Below are 16,159 nucleotides of genomic sequence, written 5' to 3'. Positions count from 1 at the left end.
GAAGAGCTGTTAAGGTGGAGGGGAGCCAGCGATACCTGCGTCCAACAAGAGGGTGGAGTCTGTTTGTGTTTAATGCTGGGGCTGGGAGAAGAGGAGGCGCCTCCAGTTTTTTCCCCCCTTTCACTTTAGTAGTTGCAAAATATTATAAACTCAAATCTGAGAGGATATAAAACTAAGACTATTTGTTGGCTAAATCAAAGTGCTTCACTTTTTATTTAAAATTTTATTTATCTTTCAAACCTTTATGTACCTTTATGTAAGTCGTTCCATGTTCATTGGTAGAAAAGAAAAACAAAATGAATAAAGAAAAAAGGAAAGGAAGGAAGGATGGAAGGAAAGAAGGAAGGAACCTGACAAAAAGAAAAAAGTCACATATAATCCAACTACTCAAAAATAATTGCAATTTTTTCAGTATGCATTCCTTTAGATTTTTTCTATGCATATATACCATTATGTATACCTCTAAAAATAAAATTGGATCATCTCAATTGAAAACTTTGTAACCTACTTTTTAAATTTACATCTTTAAATAATACATCTTAAAGAGTTTTCAGTATCTTTGTTTCCATATGTATTAACTTGTCTAAATATAAACAGCTTTTCCCCTAATTACAGAAAGAATAACCACTGAATGTAAAAGAAATGCAAGCAATATGGAAGCATATAGGGAAAAAAAAGGAAAAAAAACAAAGTATTTGTGTTAGGAAACCATGACTTCAGTTGGCATAAACACATCAACAACAGAAAGCTCAGAGCTAGGATGAGCTCAAAGATGTCATCAGGATCCCAGGGTCTTTCTACTGTCTCCTCTGCTGTTTACTGACCTCATCTACAAGGTCATTCTCCTCATGGTCACAAGATGGCTGCCAGTGGCAACCAAGGCTGCACAGTCCCTTCTTTATGTCCCCCTGCCGTGGAATGTAAGCAGGTTCTTTCAGCCTCATTGCCTCAACCTGTGTCACATGCTCTCCCCAACCCATATCGATCAGCAGGGCAATCCTATTCACTGATGAACCTGGAGTGGGGGGTATGTGGAGGAGCCACATGCATGGCTGAATGCATGGCGGAGTCTTCAGCCACCGCATACACTGCAAGTCCTGCGTCTCCGTGAGGCACGCAGTCTTCTCCGTTCTTTTTTTTTTTTTTTTTTTTTTTTTTTTTTTTTGCGGTACGCGGGCCTCTCACCATTGTGGCCTCTCCCGTTGCGGAGCACAGGCTCCGGACGTGCAGGCTCAGCGGCCATGGCTCACGGGCCCAGCCGCTCGGCGGCATGTGGGATCCTCCCGGACCGGGGCACGAACCCACGTCCCCTGCATCGGCAGGCGGACTCTCAACCACTGCACCACCAGGGAAGCCCCGTTCTGTTATTTTGATCAAATGTTTCTTTTTAACTTACTTAAGCATAGAAGCAATATTCTGAAGTTTTCTTCCAATGTGAGCTTTTGCTTGTTCTTATGCATTTTGATCTCCCGAAACAGAGAAGAGCAAACCTGACTCCATACTGGATCTATTCCTTTAGCTCTAACCCTGTGCTCTGTTGCCTGTGCTTAGTCATGCTGGCTCTGCACCTTTGTAAAAGAATGTTGCCTGTAACCTGAAATATACATACAGGATAGCCCATTCTGAAGGCTCTGACATTTAAAGGAATAACACTTTCCCATTCATACAGAGATAAAAAATTGCAGAACAGAAAAAAACAATTGTCTTGTTGGTTTATAGGAACATCTTGACCAGACCTGCATGGACACCTGCAAAAACAAAGGATTCCAGCACTAAGAAGTTTGCAGCAGCCAGCCATACCCCCTTCCCTTTTCGTGTAAGAGAAGCCCGAATTCTAACTCAGGTAAGGTGGCTCTTTGGGACACTAGTCCACCATCTTCTTGGTCTTCTGGCTTTCCAAATAAAGTCACTATTCCTTGCCCCAGCAACTTGTCTCTTGACTTACTGACTTGTTGTGCAGTGATCAGTAAGAGTGTAACACACTCCTTTCCTCCTCTTCCTTTTTTTTTTTTTTTTTTTTAAGGGGATGAGGGGTAGAATTATTGCACAGACCCCAAGCTGGGTTTCTTCTTGGTTAGTCATTTTGAAATAGTGCCCTTTCTACATGGGCTGCTTTTCACCCCAAAACAGTATCTACGTGGTCTTTTTACTCCCTGTTTACCTGAGCACGGTCTGCATCTTCCCTGTAGAGGGAGAGTGAGCTGGGGCTTGGATCAGCATCATTTGTATCTGTTGGTCCCAAGCTGCCCGAGAAGAGTGGGGAGAGTCGTGTTTCCACGAGCCCTCAAAGCTGGGAACTGTTTTCACATTCATCTTATTTTTGGTTCTGTTGAAACCCTTGTCTGGAGGCCCGGCCCAGTGAATAGAGCCTGCCCTGTCCCGTGGATGGTGGTGGGTCTGGAGGTCTGGGTTTGTCTCCCCTCTCTGGCTGCTGGAAGCTGTGGTCAGAGCCCAGCAGAGTGGTGTGAACGCCTTGCCTGGTGTGGCCTCAGGCACTGCCCCCCGCCCAGCTTGCTCTGTCCGCAGCTGCTGGCCCCTCAGAGAGAATTGCTGCTGGAAGCTCATTTCTGGCCTCTCTCCCACCACTGTGACCTTCGGCTGATGTTTGGCTTTCACTTAGGAAAAAGGGCCCCGGGTGGAACATTCCAGATCTTTTCTCTCGCCAACTCAAGCCCCCATTTCCTGTCCCTCCAAAGTGAGAAAACTTTTTAGCGGGCCTCTTCTCACCACATTGTGCAGCTCACTCCAAAAAGGGAGCTGTGGGTTGGTTCCCAGATTTTATATCCATTTGGGCTTGATTGTTTTGTATTTTGGATATATCAGATGTTTTGTATTTAGATTTGTATTTCCTGAAGTCTGTGGTATGAGGTTGGGAAATTTTCCTAGATTTGTTGTTGGATGGTGTTTTCTTTGGTGTATCTTGTTTTATTCATTCCAGTATTGGAAGGAGATTTTTGTAAGCCTGTTAATACAACCCAGTCTTTCCTGATTGCCCCAGAGCATTTTATTTTATTTATTTATTTATCTTTATTTAGTTTTTGGCTGTGTTGGGTCTTCATTGCTGTGCACGGGCTTTCTCTAGTTGTGGCAAGCAGGGGCTACTCTCTGTTGCGGTGCGTGGGCTTCTCGCTACGGTGGCTTCTTTTGTTGCGGAGCACAGGCTCTAGGCGTGCATCAGTAGTTGGCTACTCTCTGTTGCGGTGCGTGGGCTTCTCGCTACGGTGGCTTCTTTTGTTGCGGAGCACAGGCTCTAGGCGTGCAGGCTTCAGTAGTTGTGGCACGTGGGCTCAGTAGTTGTGGCACACGGGCTCTAGAGCGCAGGCTCAGTAGTTGTGGTGCACGGGCTTAGTTGCTCCGCGGCATGTGCGATCTTCCCAGACCAGGGCTCAAACCCGTGTCCCCTGCATTGGCAGGCGGATTCTTAACCACTGCCCCACCAGGGAAGTCCTGCCCCAGAAGCATTTTAATGGTTACATAGCATTCCAACCCCATGGATAAAGGCAAATGTTCTTAACTAATTTCCAATTGGCAAACAGGTGATTTCCAATTTTTTATCATTATAAAAATGTTGCAAAAACTATGTGCGTAATATGTGTACACATCTCTGGTGATTTATTTAGTGAGTGATCACATTTTTAATAATGATAAGTTCAACTGTACTTTGCCCCTTCTCGGCGTTGCCTTAGTTCTGCAGTTTAGTGGTTCTAAATAAAATCATCATGAAAATCCTTTGCCATATTGTGGAACAGTCTCGGCACCTTCTCTTTCCGCCAGACCATATGTTGACCCAGATACACTAATCCCTCCATGGAGCGACATGATTGGCCCACCAGGGATGTGCATTATCCTCATTTCCTCTCTTCCTTTACACCCCCTCATGGTCCATGCATCCTCTACAGCTTCTCACAATGCACTTTCTATTTATTCTCTTTCATTTTGGGCTGGTTTTTTTTTCCACACACTTCTGAAGTTTGGGGATCCATTTCTACCAAGGCTTCTGTCTCATAGAGATCAAAGATAAGTAATAGCCACCTGCTTCCTAGTGTTCTACTCCTCAAAATCTCTCTCTGTCTCTCTTTCTCTCTCTCATGCATGCTGAAACCCTGATGTATCAGTGTCAGAAGGCAGAAACCAGTCATCTTGTGTTCATCAAACTAGGAAGACCACCTGCAGAAAAACACTCGGGTGCTTTTGTTAAAATCCAAATTCCTGGACTGCACCTCACGTTTGCTGGATTACAAATCTCTAGGGATAGGGATGAAGAATCTCTGTTTTATTGAGCTGTCTAGTGATTCTGGTACTTGTTAAAATGTGTATCATTTTAAATGCTATATCAAAGCTCAACTCCGTGTAAACTGACACAGTAACTCCCTTCCTATCATGCCTTTTAAATAAAGATTGTGTTAATTGTGTTTCCAGATAGACGGTAACACGGACACACTCTGCACAGATCCGAAAACCACAGCGTGGTAGAGATGACAAGAGCACCACTTCTGGCCCTCCTCTCCTTGCTAGTTGCTTACTGTTAGGTTGGGGCCACGTGACCAGTTCTGGGCTTTGAGTAGGGTTTAGCTGAGTCCTCCATGCCATGCCTTTGCTGTGGTGCCCTCGAAGCCATGTGCTGAGATGCAGTGTCATGAGCGTGGAGCCAATGTCAGCTTGAGTCTCTGATGGTCTGTGAGGCAAAACTGTCACCCTTCACTGGATGTGCCACATAGGCTAGGACTGTAAGCCATGGAGATTTTAAGGTTACTTGTCACTGCAGCAAGACCTAGTGTTGTTCTGAATAATAAAACTAAAACCTCGATTTCTTGTTCATGCAGCAATGTATCTGAGTGTCTTCTGTTCATTGTAAGTTATAAAAAGAATTCTCCAGTTCCACAAATCTGAGCTTTATTAGAATATTGACTTCCTAAAATCGACTCCTGTCTTTGTAACTAATTTTACCACATTTTAATCTGTGCAAATGGGAGGAAAAAAATTCTGTGGGTGAAAAAAGGAAACTAAATGCCTTGTGAAAAGTAAATGAGGTAAAATGAGTCATTCAGTGGTTGACCTAGAGAAACAACCCAGAACTTGCTCTGCTACCTGGCTGACAAATCTCTACCACTAAACCATGACGGGAAACCAAATTTCTCTTAAATCCAAAATGCACAAGTACTATAAACAATATCTACAGTTGGCCTCCATATCTGCGAGTTCAGTATCAATTCTATTCAAACGGGATCCGAGGTTGGTTGAAGCCGCCGACGTGGACCCGCGGATACAGAGGACAGACCGTGTACCACGCCATCTATACAAAGCACTTGAGCGTCCAGAGGACTGTGGTTTCCACAGGAGTCACAGATACCGAGGGAGGACTGTATTTAACCTGCCACATCATTTCTTCTTGAGTCCGAATGTCTTTTTAACTTCTGATTACCTTACTCAACTCTAGTTGTGGTTCAGTTCAGTCATATCTGCCATTTAAACTTAGGCCCGGCCTTAAAAGCAGTGCCAACCCTTCCTAACCTCCTACCCCTACCCCCAGCTGTAGGGGACAGAGGAATGCGGACTGTATACACATAAAGCTGTATTTGATTCTAGCCAGACTAAAATGGCAGGGGTATATTATTATTCAGTACCCCAAACCCCAAATTTCAAATAACATATAAAGTAAAATGCTATTCTGTAAATATCAACAAGTCAGAGAACCTATAATGTATTCTGATATACGTCTTTACCGAGCTCAACTCCAAAGGAAAACTTTGAAGGGAAATGGGAATGCACGCTCTCTTTCTGTAAAAGAGTGATTTCTCATGGTTTTGAAGAGGTCCTGCCTTGTTCTTCCACTTAGGTGTGTGAGTTTAACACAAGCGACTCCAGAGGGTCAGAGAGTGGTGTGTACTTTCCGTCACCCCTCCCCCGTGACAGCACTGGGGACGTCCGCAAGGGCCCTGCTGGGCGGGGCCAGAAGCCTGAGCGCCCCAGCCCGCTGGGAGGGCGTCCAGCACGGGGCTAACTGCACACAGCAGAGAAGGGAAGAGCAGAGCAGGGGGCGTGTCGTTCCAGAAAGAGCACCCCTTCCTCACCCTGGGCCATGTTTTCAGGTTTTCACAAAAGGACAGCAAATGGGACTTCGGTCCAGGAAAGGCGAAGGATTTGTGTGGCTGGAACTTGGGGCGGGTGTGAGAACCCAGGCACAAGGCCGGGTGTGCGCTAGTCCAGCTGGAAAGCCAGTCCTCCCCCGCCCTGGGCGGGCGGCAGCCGAGGGTCACCGAGTCGCCATCGGAGACCTCGGAAGGATGGAGAAGCCGCGGGGGAGGGGGAGGGGAGCGCGGCTTCCTTCCCTGCCCTTCTCTCCCTGCCGCCCGTGCCAGAGCTCGCCTGGCAGCGGGGGACCAGCCCTGCGGCACGGCGGCCCCTGCGTGCAGCACAGAGGACGCCTCAGGACGGGGCCAGGTGAACCCACCTTCAGGCTCGTGGTGTGGCGCGCGCTTCTAGCCCCTGCGGGAGCGAAGACCTCTGTTCCCCGGCGGCCGGTGGGAAGCAGCCTCGTCCAAGATGACACACCATTCGCTGCGTGGCTCACATCCAGCGACAGGCTGACCAAGCCTCCCGGTGAGACGGGACAGCTCCGAGGGCACCCTGGCCTCAGGGCCCAACTTCCGCCCAGTCCTATTTCCTTCCCCGGGTGCGGTGCTGGGAGCACCCCGCACGAATGCACGCTCGTCTCCAGCTCGGAGTTGGCTTCCTGGGGACCCAAGTCTCAGCACTGGCGTTTGTTTCACCGTCCAGAAAACAATAGCACACACTTTCAGAATTTTGTACAAAACTCTCTCTTAGATATGGTACAACTTCTGATTGTTGACGGTTCATACTGAGCTCATGTTAGAAGACAAACGATGAAACTGGAAATTATTGTTTAGTTTTGTTTCGAAAATGACAGCTTTTAAGAATTGAAGGCTTCGTAATCTGGGGACACGACCTTGGAGTCTGAGGGGTCCCACTGACTAGGACAAGATGCTCACGTGCAGAGCAAGATGTGATGTCGGGGAACAAACAACCCTGGTCAAATGAGCCCCAGTTCATGGCCAGTAACTTTTAAAATTTTCAGTTGTTGCTTAGTTGAACCCCTGTCTTCTCCCCCACTAGCTACGGGGTGCAGAATACGCATCAGCAAATCTCCCCCAAATGAAGCCCCCCAGCAAAGACAGAAGGAAGAGGCCTCCTGACCCAAGGCGCCTGTGCTTGTATAGAAATTGGGAGTTACTGAGCAGCGGGGGTGGCCTTTAGGAGCGGACTGTGGGTGAGCGCCAGAAATGGAAATAGCAGGATGGACCCCTTTACCTCCAGGAGAGAAAGGGAGGGAGGGAGAGGGAGGGGGGCGAAATGGGGAGAAAGGGAGGGGAGGGATTCGGAGGAAAAAAAAAAGATCTGGGGAAAGGCCATAGCAGGAAGCCCTGGCACATCAAAATCCCCGTTTTGGTTAAAAATGGCCATAATGTATGTGTAACTCTTGATAAAGATCTGTGGTCTCCTGAAGGAGCTGTAACCACGGGCATGTCAAATGACACAAAATAATAAGAAGCGAGAGAGAGGTGCTGATTTTTTTTTTTAAGTTTATTCCCCTCCTGATTTTTTTCCCCAGAAAGCAACTGTTTAAAATTAAGAAATAGCTGCAACCCTTCTGTAATACGCTCTGGGGAAAGAAAAGAGGAAGGAAAGCAGCTACAGCATTGCAGAAAAGCCTGTGCGGTGTCAGCTTAAGTTGGAAATGGTCTGGAAGCTCATCAGAAGAGAAAAAGAAACGTAGGAATAAAAAGATGAATGATCAGAAACAAAAACAATAAAATTCTCATTATATACAGAAAAAATTAAGCTACTTGAGAGAACTTATTAAAAGCACATTTGTTAGCATATTCCTTTGGGAAGAAGTGGGAAATGCTGCCTTGTGAGTGTTCTCCATCTGATTTCTACCATGAGAAGAATTTTTTTTTTTTTTTTTTTTTGCGGTACGCGGGCCTCTCACTGCTGTGGCCTCTCCCGTTGCGGAGCACAGGCTCCGGACGCACAGGCTCAGCGGCCATGGCTCACGGGCCCAGCCGCTCCGCGGCATGTGGGATCCTCCCGGACCGGGGCACGAACCCGTGTCCCCTGCATCGGCAAGCGGACTCTCAACCACTGCGCCACCAGGGAAGCTCCCCATAAGAAGAATTTTAAAGTCCTTAGTACAGGAATCAGCAGAGGCATGTGTTTCTATCCAGCCACGCCCCCTCCTGTGACCACCCCCCTTGACCTATGATCACCCCCATTCCATTCTATGTCTGAGAGGCCCAGGGTGATCATGGGGGAATCTATTGAGAAGCCTCTAGAATATGTTTTTATATACTCCTAACAATTCAACAAAATCGCATATTGCAAATTTTGAATGTTGTCCTTGCAAATATTGTACCACTTCAAATGCAGTCCTTTAGGTAATTACATTTGATTTGAAATCATAAAAGGTAGTATTTTTTCTTTCTATTTTTAAAAGGTTGCTTTTTAAAAAAAATTTAATTGAAATATAGTTGATTTACAATGTTGTGTTAGTTTCAGGTGTACAACAAAGTGATTCAGTTATATATATAAAGTTTTTATATCCTGAATGAAGTCAGACAGAGAGAAAGAAATATTGTATGATATCATTGATATGTGGAATCTAAAAAAAAATGATACAAATGAACTCATTTACACAACAGAAACAGACTCACAGACTTAAGAGAACAAACTTATGGTTACCAGGGTGGGGAGGGAGAGTTTGGGACTAACATACACACACTACTATATGTAAAATAGATAACCAACAAGGACCTACTGTACAGCACAGGGAACTCTACTCAATATTGTGTAACAACCTAATTGGAAAAAGAATTTGAAAAAGAATAGATACATGTTTATGTATAACTGAATCACTTTGTTGTACACCTGAAACTAATACAACATTGTTAATCAACTATACTCCAGTATAAAATAAAAAGTTTAAAAAAAGTTCCTATGTATATAAATCTTTATGTAAAACTTTATATAAAGTTTATATAAATCTAAAATATATAGAGAGATTCTTTTCCATTATAGATTATTACAAGATACTGAGTATAGTTCCCTGTGTTAAAGGTTTCTTTTCATAGTGTTAACATTATATCAGCCAGAATAGGCCTTTGGCCTGTTTGCCTGACAGTCTTGGGAGGTAGGGGTGGCACGTAATAGAGAAGAAAATGATTTATAGAGTTTTCTTTCTAAAAGAATCTTAACTCACTGAGTTTGGATACTAATCTCCTAGTCAGTATTTTATTCTCAGTTTAGATGTCAAGTCCCACGTGTGTCAAGAGACAGTCTAAGTACAAGCCAAGGATGAACACTTATCCTTGACTTCTAGACCAGTCTGTGCGTGAAGTCCACCCCCTGCAGTAGTTTGTGATGCATACTTTAAGTAGCTGGTGTGTCTTTCTGCTTTTCTACCAATTACGCCTGTTTGGGAATGGAAGCTTTTCATAAGTGTGGGGTTTTAAATATATACCCACAAATCCTTTCTTTGTTGCTTCTCCCTCAGGAGGTGGCACTTAACTCCTCTCTCCTTGAGTGTCGGCCAGATGTAGTCTTTCACTTCTAGCCAGTAGAATTTGGGAGAAATGATGAGATGTCATTCCTTTCTTATTTTTTATTTATTTATTTATTTTTATTTATTTTTTAAAATAAATTTAGTTTTTATTTATTTATTTTGGCTGCGTTGGGTCTTTGCCGCTGCACCCAGGCCCTCTCCAGCTGCGGCGAGCGGGAGCTACTCCTCACTGCAGTGCGCGGGCCCCTCACCGCGGCGGCCTCTCCCGCTGCGGAGCCTGGGCTCCAGGTGCACAGGTCCCAGCAACCGTGGCACACGGGCTCTAGAGCACAGGCTCAGTAGCTGTGCCGCACGGGCCCAGCTGCTCCGCGGCATGCGGGATCATCCCGGACCAGGGCTCGAACCTGTGTCCCCCGCATTGGCAGGCGGACTCCCAACCACTGCGCCACCAGGGAAGCCCCTATTTATTTTTTTAAATTGTGGTAAAATATACATAAAATTGACCATTTTAACCATTTTCAGTATACAGCTCAGTGTACAGTTCAGCCTTGTGAGAGGCCCTGACCAAGAACCACCTAGCTAAGCTGTTCCCAGATTCCTGACCCAAGGAGCTGTGAGTGGGTGTCTTCAGTACAAGGTTCGGTCCAGTGATATTCACATTGTTGTACAACCATCACCACCGTCTACCTCCAGAACGGTTTCTTCATCCCAGACTGACACTCAGCACCCATTAAACAACTCCCTGTTCCCCCTGCCCCACCGTCTGGCAGCCACCATTCTTCTTTCTCTGTTGAGTTTGGTTATCCTAGGTACTTCCTGTAAGAGGAATCGTACAGTATTTGTCTTTTGTGACTGGCTCGTTTCACTTAGCATAATATCCTTGAGGTTCATCCATGTTGTAGTGTGTGTCCGAATTTCCTTCCTTTTTAAGGCTGAATAATATTCCATTGTGTGTATGTACCATATCTTGTTTATCCACTCATCTGTGGATGAACACTTGGGCTGCTTCCACTTTTGGCTATGATGAATAATGCAGCTATGAACATGGGTGTACAAGTCCCACTTTCAGTTCTTTGGGGTTTATATACCTGTGAGTGGAATTGCTCAGTCATATGGTAATGCAAAGCTTCATGTTTTAGATGAATTGTCAAACAGTCTTACGTGGCAGCTGAACCATTTTACATTCCCACCAGCAGTGCACAAGGGTTCCAATTTCTCTACATCCTCGCCCATGCCTGTTGCTTACTGTTTGTTGATAATAGTCACCTTAACAGGTGTGAGATGAGATGTCATCTCTAAGACTAGGTTCTTCAAAGATTGTGGCTTTGGTCTCTGATGTGTGTGGTTCTCCTTCTCTGTCTTTCCCCCCCTTCAATCACTCACACTGGGGAAAATCAGCTGCCCTCTTGCAGGGAAGATATGGGGGAGAATCAGGCTGCCTGGCTGTGAGTACACTCTGGCAGCTGGAGCCACCTGCCCAGTGAAGAATGAGGACTCCTGCCAACAGCCTGGGGGGGCGGGGGGCTTGGCAGGAGGCCCTCCTTCAGGCCTTGAGATGGCCACAGCCTGTGGGAGACCCCAGCCCAGAAGCATCCAGCCACACCGATCCCAGAGTCCTGACCCATAGAAACTGCGAGGCAACAGATGTTTGTTGTTTTCTGCCATTAAATGTGAGGTAATTTGTTATGCAGCAACAGATAACTAATACGGGATCCATAACTGATAAAGGGGAAATGTTACCAGTTTGTTCAACAGTTTCACAGATATTTCCTGGGCAGCTGTGCTGGGCTGTTCTGGGCAATGGGGAGACCACAGTGAGCAGAGAGGAAACATTAGGAGATAAAGCCCACGGAGCTTATAGCTTCACGTACCACGTGACTTTTAGCTCTGAGCACGTGTCTGAGCCAGTTTCGGCCTTAAGTGGTAATGACTCCAGCACGTTCGAGCAGAAAGGGATTCCACAGGGAATTGGGTCGACAAAAATCACTGCAAAGGCTGGATGAGAAGACCCTGGTGGAACTTTCTGAACTAACCCCAAGACCAACACCACAGAACTGGCCCCCAGGGAGGAACTGCCTTCTCAGTCACTGTGTGAATCTGGAGAGCCCTGGGTGAGCTCTGAGAGCACAGGGCTTCTGCTGTGACCCCACTGCGAGGCGGGCGCCTTCAGCCCAGCCCTCTGCTGTTCCTGCCTCGTCCTCTGTCCCCCCTTCCACAAATGGCGCGTGCGCAGCTGCTGGGTGGAAGTGGGGTGGGTGCGTGTGGGACCCAAGCTGTACAGCCAGTGGGACACATGGTCTCCACCTGGCTGGTCTGTAGAGTGAAGCTCATTCAGAGAGGCAGAGTGGGCCAGGCTCCGGCATCTCCTCCAACGTGGCCCACGGGGTCAACAAATACTCTCGGATGAGAATCCCGCTGCAAAAGTAGAACTAGGATGGATCCACTGTATCGATGACCGTCATTCGAAGAGACCTGAAAACAGGGAGCTCAGGTACATTGAGTAGCTGCTATGTGGCTGGGACTAGATTATGAATTTGTGTTGTTATTTTATTTACTAATCGCAACCCTGCAGGATAGGTATTATTAGCCCTATTTTCAGGTGGAGAAAGCAAGGCTCAGCCAGATTGAATCACTTGGGCAAGGTTCCATGATAAAGAGAGGTTAAAAACAGAAAGAAAAAAAAAAAAGAATTGAACCAGGCATTTCCTTCAAAGCCCAGGGCACTGCATTCTTAGTGCCACACAACATAATGATAGTAGTGACGGGAGAAGTTTTCACATATTGAGGTGTGGGGAAGTCATTTTGGCCTATTGAACATGCATTGTATACCTACTTTAACCATTAGGAAAGAATGCATTTGAAAATCAAAATGGAGTAACTGTGGTTCAGGCATTAGAAATGGAGCCGGTGGCCACTGAGGATGTGGTTTCAGACACCTTCCTGCATCCCTGGGAACTTGAATTTTCTGAAGTGTATGGGACTCAAGGACACCACCAGCTGTTCTCAAACCAGTATCTGCTGGCAGCTGCCAGCTGCAATCTTATGGTCTCAGGGTCTCCCCTGGTAACTACACAACCATTTCAGACCCCAACCAATCCTTGCTTAGCAAGCACCCTTACTTCTTCCAGCTCCAATCCTAATTCTTGACAAACAACTTATATGATTTTGCAGTTTTTGCCTTTATAAACCTCCCCTATTTTGTAGTCCAGAGGAATACAATTCAAGCGCTTTTCGAATCTGGGTCTCTCCAGCTATTGTCCTAGGACAATGTGGGCGCCCCAATAATTGTGTTAGTACATTATAAGCCATTGGGAAAGTAGTAATCCACAAGTCCATAGTAAGAGTAATAATAATAACAACCAATAATAAGTGATAAGTATCTGAGGATGAGAGAAGACTCTTGATGAGGGTTCACTGACCAGTGTGAAGGGTGTGCTGGAGATGGACACTCACAGTAACGCCTGGATCAAGCAAGAATCATCAAGATGCTCAATCCAGGTACTTAGATGAGGGGCTTGGTGTCTCCCCCGAGACTACTTATTGGTTGTAAGAGGGAAGAAAAGAGCAAATCATATGATCTAAATCAACATCACCAGGGAGGAACAGAGGACTATCACGTGCCTCCAGAAGTGGTCCTGAGAAGGATATATTACCTGTGTAGTATTTTGGTCAAGAATGTATACCTGCATCTCATCATGAGGAAACTAGGCAAAAGCAAAGTGAGGAATATTCTATTTTAAAAAGGGGGTGGGGGAGCTGTATTTTTCAAACATTTCAAGGAAAGCTATAGAAATGTTCTAGATTAAAAGGAGACTGGGGGCTTCCCTGGTGGCGCAGTGGTTGAGAGTCCGCCTGCCGATGCAGGGGACACGGGTTCGTGCCCCGGTCCGGGAAGATCCCACATGCCGCGGAGCAGCTGGGCCCGTGAGCCATGGCCGCTGAGCCTGTGCGTCCGGAGCCTGTGCTCCGCGACGGGAGAGGCCATAACAGTGAGAGGCCCGCGTACCGCAAAAAAAATAATAATAATAAAAGAGACTGAAAGAGACATGACAACTAGATTAAATTGTGTACTGGAGGGAAAAACATTTCTATAAGGGACATTATTGATTTAAATGACAAAACTGGAATACTGTTACCGACGATAGATTAGATTAGGTAAAGGCATTGCACGGTGTTACATTTACTGAAGTTAGTAACTGTGCAATTGTTAGGAAATAAACAGTGAAGTATATGGAGATAAAAAGCCTTAATGTATGTAACTTACTCTCATATAATTCAGGAAAAAAATATTTGGAAGAGATAGAGCAAATGATAAAGTGAATGAGGTAAAGTGTTAATAATAGGGGAACAATGTGGATGTTCTTAGTACCATACTTTTTCTTTTTTAATAGATCTTTATTGGAGTATAATTGCTTCACAATACTGTTACTTTCTGTTGTACAACAACGTGCATCAGCCATATGCATACACATGGCCCCATATCCCCTCCCTCTTGCGTCTCCCTCCCACCCTCCCTATCCCACCCCTCTAGGTGGTCGAAAAGCACCAAGCCGATCTCCCTGTGCTATACGGCTGCTTCCCACCAGCCAACTATTTTACATTTGGTAGTGTATGTATGTCCATGCCACTCTCTCACTTCGTCCCAGCTTCCCCCTCCCACCCCATGTCCTCAAGTCCATTCTTTATGTCTGCCTCTTTATTCCTGCCTTACAACTAGATTCATCAGTACCATATATATATATATTTTTTAGATTCCGTATATATGCGTTCGCATATGGTGTTTTTCTCTTTCTGACTTACCTCACTTTGTATGAAAGACTCTAGGTCCATCCACCTCACTACAAATAACTCAATTTCATTTCTTTTTATGGCTGAGTAATATTCCATTGTATATATGGGCCACATCTTCATTATCCATTCATCTGTCGACGGACACTTAGGTTGTTTCCACGTCCTGGCTATTCTAAATAGAGCTGCAATGAACGTTGTGGTACACGACTTCTTGAATTATGGTTTTCTCAGGGTATACGCCCAGGAGTGGGATTGCTGGATCATATGGTAGTTCTATTTTTAGTTTTTTAAGGAACCGCCATACTGTCCTCAATTGTGGCTGTATCAATTTACATTCCCACCAACAGTGCAAGAAGGTTCCCTTTTCTCCACATCCTCTCCAGAATTTATTGTTTCTAGATTTTTTGATAATGGCCATTCTGATACCTCATTGTAGTTTTGATGTGCATTTCTCTAATAATTAGTGATGTTGAGCATCTTTTCATGTGCCTCTTGGCCATCTGTATGTCTTCCTTGGTGAAATATCTATTTAGGTCTTCTGGATTGTTTGTGTTTTTGATATTGAGCTCCATGAGCTTTTGTATATTTTGGAGATGAATCCTTTGTCTTTTGTTTCATTTGCAAATATTTTCTCCCATTCTGAGGGTTGTCTTTTGGTCTTGTTTATGGTTTCCTTTGCTGTGCAAAAGCTTTTAAGTTTAATTAAGTCGCATTTTTAAATTTCTTTTTTTATTTCCGTTGCTCTAGGAGGTGGGTCAAAAATATCTTGCTGTGGTGTATGTCATAGAATGTCCTGCCTATGTTTTCCTCTAAGAGTTTTATAGTGTCTGGCCTTACATTTAGGTCTTTAATCCATTTTGAGTTTATTTTTGTGTATGGTGTTAGGGAATGCTCTAATTTCATTCTTTTACATGTAGCTGTCCAGTTTTCCCAGCACCACTTATTGAAGAGGCTGTCTTTTCTCCATTGTACTTTCTTGCCTCCTTCATCAAAGATAAGGTGACCATATGTGTGTGGGTTTATCTCTGGGCTTTCTATCCTGTACCATTGATCTATATTTCTGTTTTTGTGCCAGTACCATACCGTCTTGATTACTGTAGCTTTGTGGTATAGTTTGGAGTTGGGGAACCTGATTCCTCCAACTCCATTTTTCTTTCTCAAGATTGCTTTGGCTGTGCCACTAACATCAGAAACAAGACAAGGATGTCCACTCTCGCCACTCTTATTCAACACAGTTTTGGAAGTCCTAGCCATGGCAATCAGAGAAGAGAAAGAAATAAAAGGAATACAAATTGGAAAAGAAGAAGTAAAAGTGTCACTGTTTGAAGATGACAGGATACTATACATAGAGAATCCTAAAGATGCCACCAGGAAACTACTAGACCTAATCAAAAAATTTGATAAAGTAGCAGGATACAAAATTAATGCACAGAAATCTCTTGCATTCCTATACACTAACAACAAAAGATCAGAAGGTATTATTCTTTCAACTTTTCTGTAAGTGTGAAATTATTTCCACATAAAAAAAGGGAAAACATTTTTTCAGTCTATGAGATCACTTTTCACTTTTACCTAATTTCAATATGACAAATTTCAAGCAAATAGAAAAATATAAAGCAAACTATAACCAAATCCCATATACTTGCTTTTTACAAAGAAACTTTAACAACAGATAAAGGTCAAGTAGATTCCTGGATACTGTCTGAAAACTCAGGCATTCAGAAGGAAGACACATGGATGGACACCTGTGTTCCTAGTATTGACCAGATATTTCTCCTGCAAAGGTTG

This window comes from Lipotes vexillifer, unplaced genomic scaffold (genome assembly GCF_000442215.2).
Source record: "Lipotes vexillifer unplaced genomic scaffold, Lipotes_vexillifer_v1.1 scaffold439, whole genome shotgun sequence".
NCBI lineage: Eukaryota > Metazoa > Chordata > Mammalia > Artiodactyla > Lipotidae > Lipotes > Lipotes vexillifer.
The sequence above is the reverse complement of the archived record's forward strand: the minus strand, read 5'-3'. Positions refer to the sequence as shown.